Raw genomic sequence first — 26,011 nt, forward strand, 5'->3', positions numbered from 1 at the left:
GGATTTTAAAGATGGGAATAGTGCAAAGACAGGGAGACGCGGTCGATGGAGAATCCTAGAGCTAAAACTTCTCAACCTGAGACACCCCAAGGAAAGTGCCAGCTCCTGCTCCTAGGGCCTGCCTGAGGTTCCTGTTGCTTTAAGAGTCAGTGGAGTGCAGAGTAGGGTCTGGGACTCAGCCTAAAATCAAACAAACGAAAAATCGAGTTGTGGTACTGTGATCATTATCGCTGTGTGATCCTTCCTCAAGCGGATTGGTTCCCACACTTCCCCACTGGCACCCCCCTTCTCAGCTGCATCCCACCTCCCACTGCAGGCTGACCTCTCTGTTCCTCCCTGTTCCGTCTGGGTTCAGCCTGACTTTCTTCTTGCCTTGGGTGGATGTGGTTTCTTGCCTCCTTTGCTTCTCATGGAACTCCACCTCCAGCAACATGTACTCTAGCTGACTTCCACTGTTTTACACTCAGCTGTCTTCTGCCAGTCCTGTCCAGTCAAAAGACAAAAGAACAACAACAATAACTAACATTTACTGAGTGTTTAATACATGCCTGGCATTGTACAAGCATTTTATATTTATGATCATATATAGTAGATAATATATGCAACCACCGTACATTAATATATAAGTATATATTATACCTGATTAATATTAGATTATTTTATATTACAGTATCATATTTTATGTGTGTATATATAAATAAATCCCAAAATAAAATTTCATCCTCAGACTGCCATGATGTAGGTGGTATTATTACCTCCTGTTATGATACAGTTGAAGAAACTGAAGCAAAAGCAGTTAACTTGCCACATTCATACAGATTGTAAGTGGCCAAACTGGAATTTTAATTCAGATGTCTGTTTTTTAACCACTACTGCTATACTACTACTAAATAAAGATGATGGAGAGGAGGGGAGACAGACAAGATGGCCTGATGATCTTAAAAACAAAAACAAAAACAAAACAAAACTGCTGTGAGGAACAGTTGTGATTACCCCTGAGGAGGCATTAGAAAGAGTCTCCATGGAGAGAATTGCAAAGGAGGAGGTGCCACCAAAGGATAAAAGCCTCCAATTAGTCACACAAGGGGTATTTGTTTTCTTAAAAAGGGACAAACTCCTGGAGAGGATAATGCCTGAATTTTTGTCAATGGAATTTCACAGGCCCTGGCAGGTGGATGGCAGGGAGATTTGAGCCCCTCCAATGACAGCTCCTAGGCCCTGCCTCAGAGAAGTCCATTCGTCTTGGCAAAGCCCCTCCCACGCACGCACAATGTGCGGTCTCGAGCCGGCGTGAGGCTGGACGTCTTGTCAGCCCCCCAAACAAAATGAGAACTGTTGCCCGGGCACGCAGCTGGCGCGCCCATTCGGCAGATCCCAGCTGCCTGGAGTCGAGCACGCTGCGGGGCCACGCCCCGAGATGAATATTCATGACCGCCTGTGCTCAGAGACCCGGATTTCAAAGCCTCTGAAGGGATTCGAAGGAGCGTAGGGGCTTCCAGATAAGGAGTCAGAAGGAAGGAGGGAGCTGGGCTTAGTCAGGGCTTGCCTTTGAGGACTACAAAGAGGAGAGAGCACATGGAAACTGAAGTCCACGGTTGCTAATCTAGGCGAGGTAAGATTTATAAAGGGAGCTCGCTGCTCCTTGTAGTTTATCGTCTTTCAATGTCCCTCCACACCAACAATGTGCAATTACTAGTGTTTCACAGACAAGCTCTCTTTGTAGCACTGGGAAGCATGGAAACAACCGAGAGTAAGCTTTGTATTAAGTGCTTGCTTCCTAACTCTTATCCAGGAAACAGCTCTGTGTTAACACCGGACCCCTCACACAGGGTCCTGGCAGGTGTGTTAATTTGCACGGTCTACTGATCTTTTGACGGTTATATGGGTGTCAGGCTATGTCATAGGCTAGAAACTTTAAACTTCCAAAATACATGTACTCTTAGATCTAGTTGGGACATAATCAGGGAATTAACCACACCTGTTACGGAACCCAGGTTCGGCTGCTCACTGCTCTTAATATAAGCCACTAATTCAAGAGGCAAGTGTCAATGGAAAGGAAAGGTGCTTTAATCAGAAAAGTTGGCAATCTGGAGAGATGGTGGCATGGTGTCCAGAGACCAACTCCGAAGATTCTGCTCAGCCATGACAGTTTTTAAAGGGAAAAACGGGGGTGGTGGTGAAGAATCTCAATGAATCGTCGAGGCAGGAAGTTCCGTTCATTAAACGCAGCATCTTTCTCCCTTTAATGCAGACTGGCTGACTCTCTCTCCAGATGTTATCTTGCCTGAGTGATCTGCCCGCAGGATTGTTTTAGGGGCACTGTTGGGGTAGAAAGCTCGTCATTTTTTTTAAACTGCTTAATTCTTCATTCGTACTTCTTTTTAATCTGGGAAAATCAACAGGTTAGGCAAGGCATGGTGTGCATTCAGGAGAGCATGGTCAGGAGTTAGGTTAAATTGCCTAGTGATCTTATTCCTATAATTAGGTTCTTTTAAGGTTAGAGGGGTACAGAAATGGGCAAGCAGGAAAGGGGCAAAAGAGCTGCTTTCAGTTCCCTACTGTCAAACATCATTTCATTTCTGTGGGATTAGGGCCAAAGATCCATCTTCTGTAACTTCTTCGTGCTGACATAGGGCGCCGTATTCTCAGAGTGGAATATGTCAACATGGGTCTGTAACATCTCTTTGCTGACAATTTTAGTTGCCTGCTTACATAGACGGGCAGAGCAAGCTGCAATTATTTTGATGCCCATAAAGATATAGATTATTATGAGCAATAATGTTAATCCCATTCTCTTAAGGCCAGCTCTTGGAATTGTGCTAGCCATAGGTTCAGTACTGCTTAAGTTGGAGCAGCTTATGTCATGGCTTCAGTCTGGTCATCATGCAGTTATCAGTAGTTTTTTTTTTCTTTTTTTGTCCTCTTGTGGCAGTTACAGTATCTGTAAAACGACTCAGGAATGTGCGTCAGACACTGCATCTGTGACTCTATTGTCTTAATCATCAGCTGCTCGGTTTTGTACTTGGGGAGGGCCCTGCAGGGTTCTGCTGGGTTCCTTATCTATTAATACTCATATTTGGCTCTGTTATTTTTACTGACGGAGAAATTTCCCAGCACAGATCATCTGAAAGAGTAGATAGTACCCAAATGCATTTCATTGACTTGTAGTACAAGTTGGGCTTTCGGGAAAGTGCACTCACTGTCTTTTGTTATTGTTGGGGCCATAAGAGTTCACTTTAGAGTTCACTTAACAGAAATTGCTGGAAACTTTGTTGAGTGCATCTATTCCATTAATCCCTCCATTAAGAGAGAGGCTCTGCTTTTTACCTACAAAGTGGAAATGGAAGAAATAACTTTATGGAGAAGAAATTAAAAAAAGACAAGGGAATACAGCGTGAAAGTACTTAGCTACTTTAAAGGAGGGCAACCCCCCCACCCCCTACCCCACTTCCATTCCAGAGAACTGGACACATATGCAGATGTAAGGGTAGAATTACTGTGACCAGCTGTGAGATCTTATGGGAAGTAGGACAGGGACCAGACCAAGGACACAGACAAATGTGCCAGTAATCATGGATTCTGGAAATTATAGACTGATAATCTTGCCATTAATCCCCAGCAAAGTTCCAGACTGGATAGTTAAGCAGGCATCTCATGAGCACTTTAAAACAGATGACCATTAGGAACCAACAAGAGTTCACCAGGAACTAACTGGTCAGGAAAAGTTTATTTCCTTTTTATTTATGTATTTAAATGAAGTGCTTGACTGGTACATCAGAATGCCAAAAATAAAGAACAACTTGCCAAAAGGACAGCCTATTTATCTCCTCCCACCTTTTTTTTTTTTTTTCTGTGATGGATTCAAGTTTCAAAATTATCAAATTGAGCATTTGGCAGCCAAAAGAGAATAGATTCTAGAGCTAGAAAGAACTGAGTTTGAGTCCAGGCTCTGCAACTTACTAGATCTGTGACACTGGGCATCTCTGAGTCTCAGTTTTCACAACTGCTAAATTGGAATGAATATCTACTTCATAGATATGAAAGAAAACACAAATAGAGCATGCAACACAGGTACTCAAGAAAGGGCAGTTATTATTAAGATACAATTTAAAAGGTAAAAATTCAAATATGAGCTCAGGAAAGAGAAGAACTGAATGAAGTAATTTATATAAAAATAATTTTTTTTATATTTACTGTAAGCTCAGTGTGAAATAACCAAGGAACATGTTTCAGGTGCAAACTAAAGCTTATTAATATAAGTAAGTGTAAGTCAATAAGAAAGAGTCCCAATTAATTCCAGTTGGTCAGATCCTACATAAAATTCTTTGTCCCTTTCTGATTAGCAAACTTGGAAGGTAGCAAGGAAAAATTAAACAACATCCAGGATGGTGGAGACCCAGAAACCGCAATATCTGAAAAATAACGGAAAGAAATGGTGTTTATCTAGGAGAAGAGATCCCATAATAGCTATCTTCTCATATTCGAAGAGCTATGATGGGGAATAGGGTATTAATTTGGTCTGTACAGGTCCAAATAGTAGAATTGGGACAAATGATTGGAAGTTGCAATGATAGATTCTGGACTCAACATGTAAGCTGTTCAACAATGCAGTAAGCATTCTTGAAAAATAGCAAGCTCACAATCACTGAAAATATTCCTGTAGTAGACAGAAGCCAGCACTCAAAGATAGTGTAGAAGAGATTATTACACTGGAAAACAGAGTGGCCTAGTCTTAGATTAGAGTTAGTAATATACCACATATATGCCACCACCCCAAACCGTGGCAGGCATGACTAATCAATGAAAGTTGTTTTTCCCCACTGAGCTAAACTCAGCCTGGCAATCCTTTTCAATGCAGTGCTTCAGAACCACCACCACCATTTCATCAGAGTTGACAGCCCACCTAACCCAGATGAATCCTTATGGTCTCTAAAATCCGATAACTTAGAAATTTCCCCTACAGTATAACTATAAAATATGTCTGTAAATTAACTGGAAGGGGAGCCACAGTTAAGTGCAAAAATATTTCCGGATATCTATGTGTGTGCGTTGATGTCTGTATGTGTACCTTTGTGTGTGGGATATATGTGGGATAGTACATAGATGCTTTAGTCCTACCCTAAAACAGAAATCACATGAGGGAAATAACTCATTATGCACAAGAGCCCTTTAATAGTGAATCCCACTTGGGACATGCCAATAGTTAATGACACTGCTTTATGAATACCCACCCATTTCTTCTGTACAAAATTCAAAACGTTTCTTACCCTTTCCCACCCCTTAAAAAATTTCAAATTCACTTTGTATGTTGTAACTTTTGGACATCAAGGGCAAGTTGATATTTTAAAAAAAAGAGAATTTGGAGGGTTGGCAGAGTTAGGGCTGGAGTACCTAGTAAACCCTTAAGAAAAGGGAGAGTTATATTATTAAGCAGAAGTAACCAAAGAGAGGTCAATAAGAGACTAAATTACAGTGTCCAAAGATATAGCAAACATAGAGTCCAGGCTAATGAATGGGCAGCAGGAACCTCCTAGAAAGGGCAACAGTTGAAGCCAGGTGGGTGGTAGCCCAAATTTTGGCTCCCAAGCTGGAAATCAAGAGGAACAAAGAACCCAGCCTAACTCCCAAGGAGAGGAACAAAGATGCAAAGACAATCATTTGGTGAAAAGATAAATCTTTTCAATAAATCGTGCTGCAATAATTGGTTGTATGCAAAAAATAAAATCCCTCAATCCATACCTCTGACCATATTTCAAAAATTAACTCAAAATAAATCATAGACCTAAATATAAAACTTAAAACTATAAACCTCCTTGACAGTTTTCTCTCTCAAAAAGATTAAGCTATTTAAATTTTAAAAGTGAGTCTGTTTAAAATATATATATAAGTAAATAAGAGTATATATAAGTAAATAAGAATACATACAAGTGGGATGCAAATATGCAAAAATGATGAAGGTGGCATCCACCACTGCCCTTTGTCACACCTCCTCCAAGGGCTGGGGAGGGTAGCCTAGCCCCATCCAGGCAGGGTGGTGTTTAGTGCAGAATTCTACTCTCAGGAGGAAAGTTGGCGTGCAAACTAGGAAACTCTACTGGAACCCTGTCATGTGGGTGTGGGAAATTTTGTTGGACGAGAGTGAGAGGAAGCTGCTGTCTGCAGCCTAGAACTTCCCAGCTCCCAGGATCTCGAGTCTAGGAGACAGGAACACGAATCCTAAGATGCCACTAGTCAGTGCTCCTGTGGCTACTTTTCAGCAGCCTGGCCTGACAAAGTGGGCTCAGCTGGGCAGGCCAGAACCTGAGAAGTAAAGCTATCAATACCTGCAGCTAAGTGAGCTGAGGAAGGCAGGAACTGAGGAAGGTGTGTGCTGCTCATCTCACATCTTAAATTCCTGGACATTAGATTATGACACCAGTTACAACATCTTCCTTTATCAGGATCAAACTCCAATATGTCAAGAATTATAAAACAGGTATGTGACAAATATTGTAAGGGACCTCCCTACCTCACCAATTGATTTTCTAAGAAAGTGACAAAATATTCCTTCTTTACCCATACAATTCTTATAAAGGCAACACGTTGTAAAGCTTAAAAGCATTAGCTGTGGTGTCAAGTTGCCTGGGTTTGAATCCCAGCTCTGTCTCCAATTAGATGTGTAAGCTTGGCCTGGTTTCTTAAACTCTCCAAACCTTAGTTTCTTCTGCAAAATGTGGATAATTAAAAAAAAACCCTCCCAGAGATAGATGATGGTGCTTCTGAAGGTGTTTGTTTTATGGTGCATTTAACACAGAGTAAGCACTCAGAGTTACAGAGCTGGGAGGGGACTTAAAGATCATCGAAAACCTCTTACCTGCTGCACTCATAGAGCAAGGCCCAGAGACACTGGTGACCTACCCAACATCCCATAGCTCAGTTAGGGTGCAGACCTGCTTTTCAAAAATTGAAGTACTGTCATTTTTCATTTCAGTTTCCTTTCCTCCCTTGGTGGTTAGGATCATTTTCCTGGTACCTCCTCTTCTTATGCCAGGCTTAGAACAACTTGCACCATATTTTACTCTGATTTTCCATGCCTTCACTGTGACCCTGCATTCTTTTAGCACTCCTACATTGTGAAAACTGAACACCATCTGTCATTTGATCAGTGCACAACAGTCCCTTAAGAACTTAGTAAATGCTTTTTCTATGAAGCATCCTTTCCTTTTAAGCATAATACAATGTTATAATTTAACTTTCAAGACCCACTCAGGAGAGAAGGGATGATAAAACAGGTCCATACATAAACATTCTCCCCCTGGGCAGCATGACTGTAAATATACCAGGATGTGCCCTTCTTGAGCTAACAACAAATTACCTAATGATCTTCCACTTCCAGGCTTTTAAGAGCCCTTCTCTCAGAAAGAAAAGATGGTGTGTTGGTTTCTACATCATCTCTTCATATAATGGGCATAAGCTGTTATTCCATAAAGATCATCTAGTCACACAAACGAATCCAGTTGGAAATCTCCTTTTCCTTCGATTTTCTCCATGTCTATAGGGTAGAGTCATAAACTACAGCAGGTTTTACTAATAACAGCTCACCAGAAGGACACGCTATTTGGAAATTAGGTCACATCTTAGGGCTTTCTGCCAGACTCACACACAGGAATAGTAACATCATTGCCAGAAGTATCTTTGAACACAAAGCACAACGACAGATAATGTTGTTCTCCTGGGCGATGCTGAACGGCTAGATTCCTTACAGGGTCTCTTGGAGTAGAAGTTTCCTGACAAAAATAAAGGGGTTGAGGGGAATGCTTTCAATGTCTGCCTTTCCAAAATAGTCTACTCCTCTGTCCATTTTCTTATTATATTTATATTCCCTGTGCCAAAAATGCCTGGCACAGAGTAGGGGATTAAAACGTGTGGAATAGAGGAATGAACCATCTATTTTCTTTCTCTTCCTCTGTTATCCCATCACCATATTGCTTCAGAGAAACAAATAAGGTCAGGCTTTCCCAGTGAAGAGCTCGGACTCTCCCTCTGGGTTCTGTTCCTGGTGTTTGTGGGACATTTGGTCAGGGCGACATGTCATCACGTGGCCTTTGAGTGCTCAGCACACTGTCCTTGTCACACCACATGTCCTTCCTACCTTGGAGAGGGATGAGTTTAAAATCCCACTCCAGGTAACCCTGGGAGCACGCTAGAACTGTAGAATCTCAGGTCTCACCCCAGAATCAGAATCTGAGCTTTAATGGGGTCCCCAGGAGACTCATGCACACATTCAACTTTGAAAAGCACGAGCATAAAGCCTGCTTGAATGACGGATCCTCCAAATACTAACTGCCTGCTGGCCTCTTGAGATGTATAGCCTCAGAGTACATTTTGAGTAGACAGTTATTTTCAGAACGGAAAGAAAGACAAGGAGCCCACCAGACTGCTGGTGCTTGCAAATTGACAGCAGTCGTTAGATACATGGCAATGGCAAGGGACGGAGCATCTGCTTCAGGGGACCAAGGCTCACAGTGGGCCCAGGCAAGCAAGCGCTATTCACTTCTGTACATCTCAGCCAGACTTTCAAACTATTCAGGGCCCCTTGCCATTTTTCGTCTGTGTGTTTCATAAAAACTGTTGCCAAAGCATTTCAAAACTTAAAATTACAACTGAGTGCCTAGTTGTCTATTAAAAGAATAAAGCTCCTTGGGGGGCACAAATTTCCATTCCAGAAGAAATCAATAGAAAATTTTAATCTGTCAGTGATAAATCATTGTACGTATTGATTTACATGGCTTTTAGGGCTCTTAGCAGCAACAGGGGAAAGGCTAATCTTTCTGGAATGTGTGCACACTTGGAGCATAGCCCTAGGGAGCAGGGAGCTTGCCCGTTAGTCAGGAGTGTGTTATAAACAAATTATAGGCAAAAATTCCTTTAACATGATAGAATTCTCCGTTTCAGCTACTCTTTAGCATTTATAAGGCAGACAATACCAGGGATGGAACAAATGTTTAACAACCATCTGCTTTGCATGCACAGTTGGACAGAGCAATTCACATGCAGCGTGGTGCTTTAGTCTTTCTTTTAAAATACTGCCAGCAGCATTGTTCATGAAACCCTCTCCTTCAGTGCAAACTTGAAAAAAAACAACCAAAAAACGTGCCATACCACTATTCTACTGGTTCTGTTTTAAGAGACTGATACACAACTGCTAAATAATGGGAGAAAATACTGGAAACATCTATGATATACATTCCTTTGTAGATTGAATTTCACCTCCATATATTCATGGACTTCCCACTACCCACGTGCTTCCCCCCACCCATCTCCACTGGTTAAAAGCCTACTTATTCCTCATAGAGTTCCTCTGTGTACCCTTCTCAGAGCTTACAAATTAGAGTTCTCTTTGCTTCCTTTGTATTCCCATAGCAAGTTATGTGATCTTCTAGTACACCATGGAACTCTTTCTACCTTACATTAGAGTTATTTGACATGCTTTATCCATACTGCTACATTGTATGCTTCTTTAGAGCATCTTATTAGATCTTATTAATCTTTGGGGCTTTCCATCTAGCACAAGCGTTGACCCATTGTATGTAGTCCTTAAGTAGATTTTGATTTGAACAAATGAGCGTTTATTGAGTTCTCATTATCCAGTGTCTCATAGACCAGTGTGACCACAGAGCAATCAATATGGAAAAGCAAATATTAGGGGAAAAGCAATGAGACTCCACTAGGTCTTAATTCTCTTTGTCAACCAGTCAACAAATATTTAACTAGCACCTATTGCGTACTTGGAAAGAGGAAATTATAAAACAAGGAGGAGGATGTTAACAATCGGGTTATGAAGACAAAATTTTCAGGGCAAGTAAAAGGCAAAACTATGAAGCAGGCAGTTTTATCCATCATCTTTTCTACACCATCTGCCCCCCTCCCTATGATTTCCTACTGTCTTCAATTTCTCATCTCGTTTGCTATGTCCCTGTACGTGCATCTAGTGTAATTCTTATCACTCCATATTATCTTTAAGTCAGGAAAGTAAGTTTGAGCCTGGGCCATAGTTGGGGTTCAAGTATGTCTATTTCCCACCAATGACCCAAGGACCAGGCCTGAGTTCTTAGAGAAAGGAGCTGAGAGAGAATTTGAAAAAGGCTGTGATCACCAAGGACTTAGAAAGAGAAAGGGCATTAGGACCCGGAAAACAAAACGTAGCACCCAGTGAGGGGCAGGGCATTCTTCCCATTTCTGTGTGGAAGACAGCTGGGTAGCAGTGAAATGTGGAATGAAGGACTAACTCTATTTTGGCTTCGTTCATTCATTTTATGTTCATGTATGTCTTGAGCTGCTAGTAACCGTCTGGCACTGTTCTGGGCCCAAACAATACAATACTGAAGAAAATGGACAAAGCCCCTGCCTTCTTGGAGCTCATGTGATGACCAGGAAGAACCATCTGCAGAAATTTATGTTCTTTTAAAATGTGCCCCCAGAAAGGAGGGCAACTGGCTGCGATTGAGAAGAAAATATGTCTCAGCCATTCTCCTGGCCCATTTTCCTCCTGTCTTTTAGCTCTGCATTTGCTTACTGGGTTAAACTTGCCTCTTCCTTTTTGAAGCAGGTCAGTCTGGAAAACAATAAGAATTCTCTACTCTCAACTGTTTCACAGACACTGGCTGCCAGTCAGGCTACCTACTACAGAGATGTACCCCCTGTTAAATTGTTTTCTAGAATTTTTTTGAAAACAATGTTAAAAGCTTTAAACTAGTATAACATAGTATCATTTTCCTTCACCATTAAAGAAAAGTTTTGAAAGTCAAAAACAAAAACAAAAAAACCTAGGCACCTGGCATCTTTGAGGCTTGAAAGCAGCAGAGATCAACAGGGGAGACCTGAAATGGAAACACATAAGTGGTTAGTGTGGGAACCCATGTCAAAAGCCTGGCAGGAGGCTGTGTTCCCACATATGTAAGTGGGGCAAAGCTTGTGAAATTCGGGTTGTTTGTCTTGGAGGACCATATTTGTACTCATGGAGTGGTGAAGCCTGGACAAATTTGGGTTACATAGTAACTTATTTATTTATTTTCTCCCCTTTTAAACTATGAACACACTGATAATAGGGACTTTATCGCACAAGCACCTAGAAGAGTTAAAGGTGCACGTTCGGCATAGCTTGGTGCGTAATAATTAGAAAGGAAAGGGAAAAAGAAAATACTCTATGATTGCAAATATTTAAGATGGATCTATTTTTTTGCAAATGGCAGGAATTCATTCAAAGCCAGACCTGATGACAGTGTGATAGATCTCCATCAACATCAGATATTAAAATAAAGTGGGGAGATTGGAGGAATTCCAAAGATGCTTTGAGAAATGGCGGCATTGCTGGAATATAACTTGTAGTTGCAACTGCATTTAACAAACTACATTGGATGTCTGAGCAGTGGTTATGCGTGCTGAAATCTTTTTGATAGTTTATAGTCACACCTCCTGTGTCAAGTGCTGAACTGTGTGTTATTGATCATAAGGCCTGCAGGAATTCAAAAAAGAGCTCATTATCAGGGAACGTTTTCATCTGCCAGTTTTTAAAGGAATCAGTATTACAATCTTGTCACTGGCATACTGAACTTAAGAAAGGAAGAATCAAAAAGAAGAAATAATATAAAACTGATCAGCATCTTACCCCAAAAAAAAAAAAAAAAAAAGGAGTAAAATCATTAAAGGAGTACCCAAAATGAAAATCTAAAAAGAACGGTGAAGATACTTTTGTTTATAAATAACAGAAATAAACTCTGGCTGGTTTAAGTAACAAAGAGGACTTCATAGAGAGATAATAGCAAGGTAATATTTAGCAAATTCACCCCAAGATAACCGTTGTACATGTTCGTGGTTGGTTGGTGTTTATGCTGTACCCTTTGTTAAATATTTTGGCCATCTGCTCTGGACACTGGAGATTCTCATAGACTCCAAGGGCCAGATGCAGCTGGCCCTCAGAAATGAACTAGAACCTGTGTATCATATATGGTAGTTTAGGCAACAAGTAACAGCAAACTGACTCAAACTGGCTTATAACAGGGGTTGGCAAATGACAGCCTGCAGGTTGGTCACCAAGTGTTTTACTGGAACACATTCAGAGCCATTCATATATGTATTTCCTAAGGCTCATTTAGAGCTACAATGGCAGAGTAGATTCGTCGGGACAAAGACTTTATAGGCTGCAAATCTTAAACTTTTTACTATCTGGCCCTTTAAGAAAAACTTTGATGACCCCTGACTTCTATAATAGGTCATTTATTATCTAAATATATTTGATTCAGTCCAGGATGGGCTCAAAAATGCCATCAGGGACTTCCCTGGTGGTCCAGTGGTAAAGAATCCACCTTCCAATGCAGGGGAGGCGGGTTTGATCCCTGGTTGGGGAACTAAGATCCCACATGCCACAGGGCAACTAAGCCTGTGCGCCACAACTACTGAGCTCCGGCGCCTCAACTAGAGCACGAGTGCCGCAAACTACAGAGCCCATGCACCCTGGAGCCCGCGTGCCACAGCTAGAGAGAGAAAACCTGCACACCACAACTAGAGAGAAGCCCACGTGCCACAACGAAGAGCCCACGCTGCAACGAAAGATCCCGTGTGCCAGCAACTAAGACCAGACGCAGCCCCAAATAATAAATAAATAAATAAATAAATAACTTTTAAAATGCTATCAAAGGCTCACACTTTTTAGAATTCTTCTTGCTGCCATTTTTGTGTTGCCCTCATCCCAGGATGGTCACCTTCATAGAGGCAAGAGAGCTGACAATGGCAATCAGGACTATGTGCTTCCTTGTTCATCTCCAGCAGGAAAAAGAGTAAATTGCCCCCCTAGACATGGAATATAAATTTTCAATCAGATTGGGCCAATATAAGAGGCATGCCCATCACTGGATCAATAGAGTTGCCAGGGGATTGTCAGGCACATATTTTTTTCAGCGAATCTATAACCCCTTCTAAGGATGGGGGAGAGGGGGGTTCAGAACATCAGCATTGCTTAGAAAGGAGAAAGTGGAGAGTGGATGTTAAGTAAGCAAGTAGCAGTGCTGAGACAACCAGGCCTGAGAGGACTTTGGGGAACCTAGGAATCTTCTCTGCCTCCATCCCTAAATCTCTGCTTCTCTCTCTCTCTTTTTCAAAAAAATTAATTAATTAATTTTTAAATTTTTTGGCTGCGTTGGGTGTTCGTTGCTGCGCGCGGGCTTTCTCTAGTTGTGGCAAGCGGGGGCTACTCTTCGTTGTGGTGCGCAGGCTTCTCATTGCAGTGGCTTCTCTTGTTGTGGAGCATGGGCTCTAGGCGTGCAGGCTCAGTAGTTGAGGCACGTGGGCTCAGTAGTTGTGGCTCGTGGGCTCTAAAGCACAGGCTCAGTAGTTGTGGCGCACAGGCTTGGTTGCTCCGAGGCATGTGGGATCTTCCTGGACCAGGGCTCGAACCCATGTCCCCTGCACTGGCAGGTGGATTCTTAACCACTGAGCCACCAGGGAAGTCCCTCTGCTTCTCTCTTTGACTCTGATTCATTGTTCTTTCTCATTGTAGCCTGTTTTCTTCTACTTCTCCCAACACCTGGTGGAAAACAAAGCTGCCAATAGCTCATGTATTTACTATTACAGTCTTATAATCCAAAGAGACTAATCTCTTTTTCTCCTTTTTATTTTCAAGTTCCTGGGGAAAGCTTTAGATTGGCCCAGGCTGGGTCAGGGGCTCACCCTTCAGTCAAAGGTGAGGTCATGTTCTAGAGCTTGGAAACTCTCACTATAACTAAGTAGATGGTGGTAGAGAGAGGGTCAGTTCTGGAAAATGGTGTCAGGCAGATGAGCCAATAGGTGTCTGCTACAGTATGTTTATTTCTTCATGTCAGATTAAACAGTCCAGTATTTTCCATTATAGGTGATTGTGTACATGAGGATTAGTTTTCATTTTGAAAAACGTAGACCCAAAAGAGCAGTCATTTAAACAGGATAGTGTATCTTTCTTTCATATAAAGCTGCAGAGGTAGGCAAGCTGGTATGACATTTCTGCCCACTCATCTGCTGTGTTGCCCTTGTCTTCATGAGCCAAGATGTCAGTGAGAGCTCCTGCTAGCGTGTCCACAATTGTAGCAGCAGGATGGAGGATGGGACAAAGAAGGGGCAAGAGGTACATACCAACTGTCACTTAAGGAAAGTTCAGAAGTTGCCATATAAAACTTCCACCCAGTCCTTTGCAAAGGAAACTGGGAAATAGCCTTTTTTTCCCTCTGAACAGCTACATGTCCAGCTAAAAAATCAGAGGTTCTATTACTGTGGAAGAAAGGAGAGCACATATTAAAGGACAAATAGCATAGTGATCATAGTCTCTGTATAGTGATTATTCATTTTTAGAATACACAGGCTTTTAAGCTAAAAGGGTTTGTTTTCAACTCAGAAAGAAAAAAAAATAGTCCTCATTAAGAAGCATAAAGGAGAGTTTAATAATACAACTCATGTCTTGTATACCCATAATTGAAATTTAAATGCATTAAAATAACAGAAAAATATACAAAACACAGCCATTGTTTGCTTGTGCATGTATGACCTTTGACTAAAGGCAAAGCTGTGTCCTAGTGAAGAACTATCTCCCAGACTATGACAACCAGTTCATGTCACTTTAGACAAAATCTATGGAATTCTGTAACTGTTGTTACAGATTAGCATTCCTTAAATTCAGACTCAAACTTAGAAATATGAAATGCTGAAAAGCTATTATTTCAGCCCAGGAAGCTTCTCCCACTGGCTAAGCTATGAAGATGGAAATATCCAAAACGACCAGTTGTATTTCCTCAACTGAAAAACGGGTTCCCAGTTCTACTTGCTGTGATGATAGCTTGAGAAGGCTTCATCAGAAGATTTGTAACTTGCCTTTCAAATTATGATTGATGGATCTACCCTTTTCATAGCCAGTTTCCATGGAAAGGAGATTTCAAATCATATTTTCCATGCTGCCATGGTCTGTCCTTAATGGTGACTCTACAAGCCTGACTCAGTCCATTTAGATTTAGAAAAAAAATGAACAAAGCCTACGTCTCTTGCCTGTGAATGAATGGGGAATAGAAAAAGGGATTTTTTTAGTACCTGAAAAATTCCGGCAAAACCAAGCTTCACTGCAGAGGGTGTACCAGCATTCAGGGCAACACCCTTCCTGCAGTCAGGGAGTACAAGAGCATGTACTCAAGTATTATTTGGTGACAAGAATAGAACATTATTCTGAGCAATAAAGTGTTATTCAAATTCTACCAAAGTACACAGATGCTGTAACATGGTAATTATTCTAAGAAAGAGTGTTTAATTTAGAAATTACCTAACCTTTTTGGTTTATATTTTTGATGACATTTGTAATCTAAATTAGCAACAAACCTGCGTCTCTCAGGCTTTTACATCAAACACCAAACCTGATGCGCAATTTTATGTTAGGATCAGCAACCCATTTATTAGGGTTCAGTCTGTCTCAGAGACTTAAGGCCAGTCTAGGCCCAGGTAATCTGCAGATGAAGGGTGGAGAAGCAAAGGAATTAGTGCCCTTACCTTCAAGCAAAGCAGAAGAGTGACCATGTCACCATTGGACTGGCATCCCCCCTGTGCTGCTTCTAGACCTCTGGGCAAAAGAGGAAGTCACAGAATGGCTGATGTTTGCCAAGTGTTGAGACTTTGGCCTCTCCCTGTGAACCAACAAAATACCCATAGTGTAGCACAGGGCCTGGTACAGACAGATGCTTGAAAAATTATTGCTGAAAGAATGAATTAATAAGTGGGTTTGCAGAGGATCTAAAACTTAAGTACAACCAACATCAGACTGATTAGTTTATTGGCTCACAAATGATCATAATGCTTAGATGGAATTACAGGTAGTTTTTTTAATTGTCCAAACTTCCTATAATGTTATCATATTCCTATAACTATAGTATATTCCTCTAATGCTTTTAATTTTAAAAAACCAGTAATTTCAAGCCCTAGTGTTAAAAATTGAGTGATGAATTTTGATCTGTCCAAACAAAGTTACTTTAAGTAATAGGACTGCCATTATAAATAAGACAATTGCTTTTTTTAAATATAAATCAATTATTTAATCATAGTAACAGATTCTATCATATGCATAACACAGTTATAGCAAATCCACTTAAAGCTTCCCTGGAGTGGGGAAAAGGGCATGGGTGAAAACTAGAGAATAAAATAGCATATATTATTTTGGGCTTTCCATTGAGAAAGACTGTGAGATGAATGACCCTATTTTAACCTCTGTACCCACCATGTTGTCATTTACTAAGTACCCATCATGTCGTGGTTAGGCTTACCAGGAAACACTCAAGAGCAACCTCAGAAATTTTGACATTAGTACATGTAGTCTACCTCATACTACTGAGAAAAGTACTTCTTGAAATGTCTCAAAAAGGGAAGTATTAATATAAACATGTAACAGCTATGGTGGCCATCAGACCTCGACCAATGGTGTCATTGCTTTTACCCACAAACCAACTTTCTGTCAGAATCCTTCCCACTTTCATCTGAGAAAACAGGTCACATGAATTTTAAGGCCCCTCATAGTACCATGAACACTATGAGGCCTGTCCAGATGGGAACTATGAATATTATCGTTCAAAGACAATAGAGAATAAATATTGAGGAGCTGTTTTGACCATGAGCCCTGATAAATTCTATCCTTCAGCTAAATGCCTTTCTGATGTCTTCCCAGCAGTAACACCCAGGTTATTTGAGTATTTAAAAGGAGGCTTACCAAAAAAGAAGGGATAGAAGGACAAGATATTTTATCAAGTTCTTCAAAAGCAACAGTTGAAGTGAACAAACTGTTGTGGGTGCTTTTAATTTGTGATTTTGTGAAGTTATATGCTCCTTTCTGTCATTAAGAAGTAAGAGATAAAAATCCCTTTTAAAATCACTGAACCCACACAGATAGGGTCTTTACAGACTTTTCTCATACCTGTCATTTCTGTCTCTGAAGATTTGAATTTTCATTCATTTAAAAATATTTACTGATTTCCTACCAGGTGGCTAACACTGATCTGGTGCTTAGAATACATCAGTGAACAAAATAAACAGATCCCTGTCCTAATGGAGACTACATTATAGGTGGGAAGCAGAAAATAAACCATAAATACAGTAAGTGATTTCAATAGACATTAGAAGGGATAAATGTTATGGAAAATGGAAATAGTAAACCAGGGTAAGATGATCAAGAGTACTGGGTGTGAAGAGGGAAGGAAAGTTCAGTTGAAATAGGTGGCGGGGTTGCCTCATTGAGAAGGTGAAAACCTAGGGAACATGTGAAGAAGGTGAGGGGGTGGGCCATGTGGCTATCTGGGTAAAGCTTTCAAGGCCAAAGGTCTGAGGTGTTTGAGGAACAACAAGGAGACCAGCATGGCTGGAGGGGAATGAGTGAAGGTGAAGTTAGCAGCAGTCGAGGCCAGAAAGGTGATGGGGAAGCAGGTCATCTGGGTTGCATAAGCCTTTGAGGGGACTTGTATTACTCTGAGTGAAACAGGACAACATTGTGAGGTTTCTGAGCAGAAGAGTAGCATGATCTGACTTTATTTTTGAAGTATCTCTCTGACTGAATTCTTGAGACTAGCCTGTAGTAGAAGCGAGGGGCAAGGGTTAGAAGCAGGGCGACTTGTTAAGAAGTGATGGCAATTATCCAAGAGAGAGATGACAGTGGCTCAGACCAGGCTAGGAGAGGTGGAGGTGGTGAAAAGTGGTTGGATTCCATATATACTTTGAAGGAGGAGCCAGCAAGACTTGGATGTGAGAAAAAAGACAAAAGAAGAGTCAGGGATGACTGTAAGGTTTTTGTTCGGAACTAATTAAGGATAGAGTCGCCATCCACTGGGGAGGTGTAGACTGTGGATGGGGCAGGCTTTGAAAGGAAGAATGGGAGTTTGAGTCTGGACTTGTTAAGTCTGAGATGTCAAGTTGGCAGTTGCATAAACGTCTGGAGTTCAGAAGAGGAGTCTGGGCTGGAGATACACTTTTGGCAGCATGTAGATGATATTTAAGGCCATGAAACTGGGTGAGATCACCAAGGGAGGGAGTAAGGAAGAGAAGAGGCCTAAGAAGAAGACTCTGCAGCTCTCCAGGGTTATAAGGTCAGGGAGGAGAGGAGGGACCAGCAAAGGAGACTGAGAAGGAATGCCCAGTGAGGAGGAGGAAACCCAAGAGAGGGTGTGTCCTGGAAGCAAAGTGAACTGTTCCAGAGTAGAGGGAGAAACCAGCTATGTCAAATGCTACTGACACACACCTACGATGAGGCCTGAGAACTGACAGATGGACGTAGAGAAGTACAGTCATTGGCATCTCTGAAAAGAGCAGTTTCAATGAAGCATTCATGGGAGACACATGTTTGGAGCGAGTTTTAAGAGGTGATAAGAAGAAAGACATTAGAGGCAGCAAATATAGATAACTGGTTAAAAAACTTTTGCTTAAAAGAGTACAAAGAAATGGAACTATGGCCCTCATTTTTCTTAACTGTTTATTCATGTATTAACATGAAAAATTAATAATTTCCAAATTAATGCCCTATTTTCTTTCAAGCAGGCAAACATGTCCTAAACATGGTTATTTACTATGGAGTTATTTAACAAACTATTAATATTACTCTCGGTATAAGGTCATTTCAGAGATTATAAAATAATTTCCGCTATAAAAGACCCTTGATGCGTAAGATCCAGCAATCCCACTCCTAGGCATATGTCTGGAAAAGATGAAAACTCTAATTTGAAAAGATACATGCACTCCAATGTTCAGAGTGACACTATTTACAATAGCCAAGATATGGAAGCAACTTAAATGTCCATCGACAGATGAATGGATAAAGAAGATGTGATATATATATATACAATAGAATACTACTCAGCCATGAAAAAAAAAGAATGAAATAATTCTATTTGCAGCAACATGGATGGACCTAGAGATTATCATATTAGGTGAAGTAAGTCAGACAGAGAAAGACAAATATCATATGATATCACTTATATGTGGAATCTAAAAATAATGATACAAATGAACTAATTTACAAAACAGACTAACAGACATAGAAATAAACTTACGTTGACCAAACGGAAAAGCGGGGGAGGGATAAATTAGGAGTTTGGGATTAACAGATACACACTACTATATGTAAAATAAACAACAAGGACCTACTGTATAGTATGGAGAACTATATTCAATATTTTGTAATAACCTGTAATGGAAAAGAATCTGAAAAGGAATGTAAGTAGGTAGGTAGATAGATAGATATGGATATACATAAAACAAAATGAGGAGACAGAGGAATATGTTCCAAACGAAAGAACAAAATAAAACCCTAGAATAAAAACCCTAATGAAATGAAGATAAGTAATTTACCTGATAAAGCCTTCAAAGAAACAATCATAAAGATGCTCACTGAGTTCAGGAGAAGAATGGAGGAACTTAGGGAGAACTTCAACAAAGACTTAGAAAATACAAGAAACAACAAACCACAGCTGAAGAGTACAATAACTGAAATAAAAAATATGCTAGAGGGAATCAACAGCAGATTAGATAATACAGAAGAACGAACAAGTGATCTGGAAGATAGAATAATGGAAATCACCCAACCAGAACAGCAAAAAGAAAAAAGAATGTTTTAAATTGAGGAGCATTTAAGGAACCTCTGGGACAACCTTAAGCATAATAACATTTGCATTATAGGGATCCCAGAAGGACAAGAAAGAGAGAATGGGATAGAAGACTTACTTGAAGAAATCATGGCTGAAAACTTCCCTAAACTGGGGAAGGAGACAGACATCCAAGTACAGGAAGTACAGAGAGCTCCAAACAAGATGAACTGAAAGAGATGCACACCAAGACATTAAAATGAAAATGGAAAAGGTAAAGATAAGAGAGTCTTAAAGGCAGCAAGAAAAAAAGCAACTAATCACATACAAGGGAAACCCCATAAGACTGTCAGCTGACTTTTCAGCAGAAACTTTACAGGCCAGAAGGGAGAGGCAGGATATATTTAAAATGCTAAAAGGAAAAAACTTACAACCTAGAATACTCTATTTGGCAAGGTTATGATTCAGAATTGAAGGAGAGATAGAGTTTCCCAGATAAGTAAAAACTAAAGGGGTTCATCACGCCTAGACAGCCTTACAAGAAATGTTAAAGGGTCTTCTTTAAGCAGAAAAGACCACAACTAGAAATAAGAAAATATATGAAAGAAAATCTCATTCATAAAGGCAAATAAATAGTAAAGGCAGTGGATCAGCCACTAAAAAGCTAGTGTGACAGTTAAAAGACAAAAGTAGTACAATCAACTATAGCTACATAGGTAGTTAAGGGACACACAAAATAAAAAGTGTAAAATATGACATCAAAAACATAAAACATGGAAACAGGAATAAAAACGTAGTGCTTTTAGAATGCCTTCAAACTTGAGTGACTATCAGCTTAAAATAGACAGCTATAGATACGGGTTGATATGTATGAACCTCATGGTAATCACAAACAAAAAACCTACAATGGATACACACACACAAAAAGAAGGGAATCCAAATATAATAATAAAGGAATCCATCAAACTGTAAGTGAAGAAATCAATATCAAAAAACAACATGACTAAAAATTAGGCAGAAGATCTGAATAGACATTTTTCCAAATAAGACAAACAGATGGCCAACAAGAACATGAAAAAGTGCTCAACATCACTGATCATCAGGGAAATGCAAATCAAAACCACAGCGAGATACCACCTCACACCTGTCAGGATGGCTGTTATCAAAAAGACAGGAAGCAGTAAGTGTTGGTGAGGTTGTGGTAAAACGGGAGCCCTCGTGCATTTCTGGTGAAAATGTAAACTGGTGCAGCCACTATGCAAAACAGTATGGAGGTTCCTCAAAAACCTAAATATAGAACTACATAACATCCAGCAATTTCACTTCTGGGTATTTACCTGAAGAAAATGAATTCAAAAAGAACTCATGCCCTTATGTTCACTGAAGCACTGTTTACAATAGCCAAGGTATGGAAGCAATGTACGTGTCCATCAATAGATGGATAGATAAAAAAAGATGTGAGATATATATATATACACATATGAAATCTAAAAAACAAAACAAACAAGAAAATTAAAACAGAAACAGACTTATAGATACAGAGAACAAACTGGTGGTTGCCAGAGGGGAGGAGAGTGGGGGAACAGACAAAATAGGTGAAGGGGATTAAGAGGTACAAACTTATCTATATAGTAAGTCACAAGGATGTAATGTACACATAGGGAATATAGTCAATAATACTGTAACAACTTTGCATGGTGACAGGTGGTAACTGGACTTATTTTGGTGATCATTTCATAATATATAAAAATATTGAATTATGTTGTACACCTGAAACGAATATAATATCTCAATATAAATAAATAAAAAATAACACATAAATAAGGTTTACTCCCCTCTCCCACAACAAAGCCATAACTAGTAATCAGACAGACCAGTATTTGAGTCCCAGTCTCTCAGATTACTTACTAGGCGGCTTTGGGTCAATCATTAACCTGCCGGGGCCTTGGTTTCCTCACTGGTAAAATAAATGAGAATCATTTTGTCTACCTTCATGGGTGAGGATGAAGTCAGTTAAGGCAGGTAAATCACTTGGCAACTAGTAAACTCTCAACAGTTGGTAGCTATCAGAGTTCACTATTTGGATGAAGAGGATATGGTCAGGAGCCCTCCTAGGCAGACCCTGGAGAGGAGATGCTGCAGCAAAGTGTGCAGTGGGAAAGGAGTGTCCAAGCCGACCCTTGGGAACTCCCAGGATCTGCCATATCAGTCCTGGTACTGCCCCCAAAACCCTCACCTGCACTCATAACTCCTCTGGTGGAACTGAAAGTATATGGAGAACTTCGCAAATGTCAACTGTGGCTAATAATCTATCCCACTGAGAAACTCATACAAGAAAACACACACATACCCGTGCACACAGAGACAGTAATCTAGCTTCAGAGCAATCAAGAATGTTATTTTCCCTGGGCCAGAGCAGGGTCAGAGATATTCTGGGACCTGTCCTCAGGGGAATTATTTCTAAGAACCTTGATAAAATGTACAAAGCTAGGGCAGAAAATAGCAAGGTGAAAAGCAGTGGTTAGGTAAAGGGTTCTCTAAGAGAAACAACTAAATAATTGGTTCAGTTGGAGCTTCTTTTATATATTGATTCCTACTCCCAGGTCAGCAGCATCACTTTCCAGGTGATGTGAAGATGGTGAATATGCAGCAAAAGGGCCTGGCAGGTGTACAGAGCTAAGCTAACAACTGTCAATACTGCCCGTAAAATATTTTCACTCCTGGTTTTGGGGGGCTGCTTCTACACAGGATCCTTTCTACTACTCTGCTGGTAATAGCACCTCAAAGATCTATGAAACAAATCTCAAACTGACAAATTTATAGCTGAATGAATGTAGGCTTTGGGATTCCACAGAATTGGAGCTCTCCTAATACCAGCCAGGAAAATGTGGCTAAATTACCTAACGTCTCAGAGCCTTGGTTTGCTCATCTGTTAAATGGGCCTTAATAAAGCCTACTTCTCTGGGTTGTTGCCAGGATCAAATGAGAAATGTATGCAAAACTCCCAGCACCATGCATGACACACAGAAAGCACTCAAGAAGTGGTAGAGTATTACCATTAAGTAAAAGGAGTAATGATTCTTTAATGCTTTCTTTTAACATAAGAGTTTCCATCCATCCCCAATAAAGGAAAGCTATTCTAATAAACCAGTCATTCATGTGATTTGTGATTTCACTGTCCAACCCAAGTTCCTGTGGAATGTTAGTGTAATCCAGTTGAACCCTCAGCAAGGTCCCTGGGCCTGATCTTCAAATCCAGTATCACTATGGCAAAGAACCGGAAGAGGGGAGAAGAGTAACATTGTATCAAACATGCCCTCTTTCCTTTTTCCTAAAGCCTGTTTGTCCCCTTCTCCCGATAGCTCTTCAGTTCCCAGAGAGCAGAGACTCCTGGGAAACAGGAAGCAGCAAAGGCCTGTGAGAAAATCCCCAGATGAAGATCAGCAATAAATCTCTCCCAGCAACAGGTTGGTCAGAAGAGGGAAATTCCCCACCAGCCCTCAAAAACAACCCCTCAAGAAAGCTTAGAGGAGGTTAATTTGGGAAATCCCCTCAGAGGCAACAGAACAGAAACGGAAATCTGCTTCTTAAGAGACGTCTGAAAGGAGTAAGCCAATTAGTGGCTGCCCGGGGAGCGCTGTGTGTTAAGCCGCGCTGCTGCTGCTACCCCGCTTCCACCTTTTCATCCGGATCCTGAGCGCAACCCTAAAGGGACGCAGTTGTCAGAGCCACTTGACACCCACTCTTCCCAGAGTCCCGTCCGTCCCGTTAGGCCCCCCTGTAAACTCTCTCCATACGCATGGTAGAATATCCAGACACCGTTGTCATTCTGAGTTTCCTTTAGAGCCAGGAAGCAACAAACCCTCGGGTTTTACTGAGTTCTAATTTGAATGTGACCTTGGGGTCACGTTTCTTAGCTGCTGCTAAGCTCTAGGGCCGGGGAGGAATCCTTCCCACAAAGAAGAAAAACAGAATCACAGAAACCTTGTCCCTTTGAAGGGCTTAGAATGGAATGTCCGCTGATGAGTGGGAGCAGAGAAAGTATATAAACACTGTCGGAAAGGGGCCTGGGGGCGGCGAGGGGGCGGGGGACGGGGACTGTCGGCTTATGGCTCACTGATCTCTACGTGCACTTGAGGCTCACGTCAACCAGCTCACCAGGAAGCATGCCCCTTCCCGCAGGACTTCCACTGGGTGTGTGTTTTTTCTTTTAATTTTTATTTTATACTGGAGTATAGCTGTTAATCAACTATACGCCATTGGGTGTGTTTTTTTTTTTTTTTTTGATCTGTGATTTTTTTTTAATTTATTATTTATTTTTGGTTGCATTGGGTCTTTGTTGCTGTGCTCTAGTTGCGGCGAGCGGGGTCTATACTCTTCGTTGCAGTGCGCGGGCTTCTCATTGCGGTGGCTTCTCTTGTTACAGAGCACGGGCTCTAGGTGCGTGGGCTTCAGTAGTTGTGGCTCGCGGGCTCTAGAGCGCAGGCTTAGTAGTTGTGGCGCACGGGCTTAGTTGCTCCGCGGCATGTGGGATCTTCCCGGACCAGGGCTCAAACCCGTGTCCCCTGCATTGTCAGGCGGATTCTTAACCACTGCGCCACCAGGGAAGCCCCTTGATCTGTGATTTTAAGTGACTGTTTCAGGAAGATGACAAAAATGAGATTTTAGTAGAAGAGAGGGGAAAGTAGACTTCATGACAGCTAAAACTTTCTTTACTGTATACTTACTCAAAATAGATATCAAATTTTGGAAAAGAGAAGTTTTTAAAGGAGTGAGTACTCTGTTTAAAATCCTATAAAATATTATGCTCTGCTAGAGTATGTGCCCTTTTATGTAGTCAGGACACACCATTGTATGATTCACAATTACAGGTTCCACTTTAAAATACTTTTTGACTCCCAGAAAACTACCCTGCCAAAAATCACTTTCCTGGTACTTTCAAACAAACATGGTTCTTATTCACTTCAATTCATGTGGCTTTGTTAAGATTCTTTTTCCAGAAATTGTAAAGATTCTTAGCCACCTACTTCTCTCCATGCTTGGAATAAGCCAGAAAACTCCTTTTTGGGTTTGCATGTTTTGAAGCAATTAGCCTAGTCTTTAAATTCATTCTGTACACACAAATAATAATTACAGTAGTTATATTTAAATGATTATCCTACACTTGCAAATTCTAGATAGTCAACATACCCTCAAGAGGTATTATTCCATTTTTTTCATTTGGGAGCCTAGGAGGTATTTAATTCTCACTTCCTAGCAAGGCCAAAGAATATTTCTGATTTCAGGGTAAACTTTTCATCTGTTCTCAGTGCTACTGTAGTTACGAATGTGAAATCAATTAAATGACGCACGTCAGCAAAAAACAGCTATTTAATGCAGGCACAGATGAAACAGATTCCAACATGGGTCTGAGAGTAATAAATAAACTAATAAAAAAGGAAACCAGGGAGCAACTTTGATGGAAGTAAGCTGTTTGCCTTTGCCCTGGAAAGTTTATAGTGTTTTAAACAATTGTAAACATGTCAGTATACATGGATACTGTTTCCATAGCAGCATAGCCACAGTTAAGAGTTTCTCCAAACATACCCAAAAGGAAACTAAAAATAGCTTGTCTTCAATATCAAAATACGTACATATACATATTCAGACAACAGTACACAAAGTAATGTGTAATTAGAAGTTCTGCAGACACCAACCTTTCACAAAAGCACACCGCAGGTGACTTTAAAAACTAATGAGTTCAGTACGTATAAGAATGGGATAGAGACCAAAGAGTCCAAGAGAGGGAAAGATGCCACCTTGAACTCTGAGATCAGAGGCTCGTGACCCCAAATGCCTCCAACCGTTGCTTTTTCTGCTCCACCTGACACTTCCCTGGCCCCCAAGGGCCCCTGTGTCCTATTTACCTTTGGCTCCTATAAAACTGGGGTTGAGTGTATGATACATATTATTATCTCCATTTATTGCAGTATTCTCTCATCTTCTTAAGTTTTCTAGCCAATATATTTCATCCTGTCAATAAAGATTGAACAGTAGTTGCATTTTAAAGAATAATGTAAGACCAAATGCCACACTTTCCCAATGAACTTACTTCAACTGACATACAGAGACAGGAATAGTGATTCCAAAATGAAGACACTGTGTCAGTATACTCTTTGCAGCTTTGCTGTTTGTACTTCTTATTTACAGTATATCCAAGAATTACAAGTATTTTAAAAACATCATCTAGTGGGAAATATTATTGCTAGGGTATATGCAATTTGTCATCTAAGCTGGGACACTTTTGAGAGTGAAAGAGAGTATTGTTTATAATTACATTGGGGAAACAGGTGTAAACCAAGACTGCCTCAGGCAGGCCCAGACAAATGGTCACACAATATTACACCCAAGAGTATAAGCATCTTGAGGGC

General features: G+C 40.7%; 1 protein-coding gene across 3 annotated transcripts in view; it reads left to right on the forward strand.

Moving 5' to 3' along the window:
• Window positions 1-1,475: 1,475 nt before the first annotated feature.
• The window catches only part of PELI1 (pellino E3 ubiquitin protein ligase 1), a 128,942-nt gene continuing 104,406 nt past the window's right edge, over window positions 1,476-26,011 (forward strand). The window contains exon 1 of one of the 3 annotated variants that reach the window (XM_082358264.1): window positions 1,476-1,612. The gene's annotated coding sequence lies outside the window, so the exon portion shown is untranslated. The remainder of the gene's footprint in view (window positions 1,613-26,011) is intronic. The other 2 variants (XM_082358265.1, XM_082358266.1) reach the window with 2 other exon arrangements.

This window comes from Balaenoptera borealis, assembly GCF_965194805.1.
Source record: "Balaenoptera borealis genome assembly, chromosome: 15".
Lineage (NCBI taxonomy): Eukaryota > Metazoa > Chordata > Mammalia > Artiodactyla > Balaenopteridae > Balaenoptera > Balaenoptera borealis.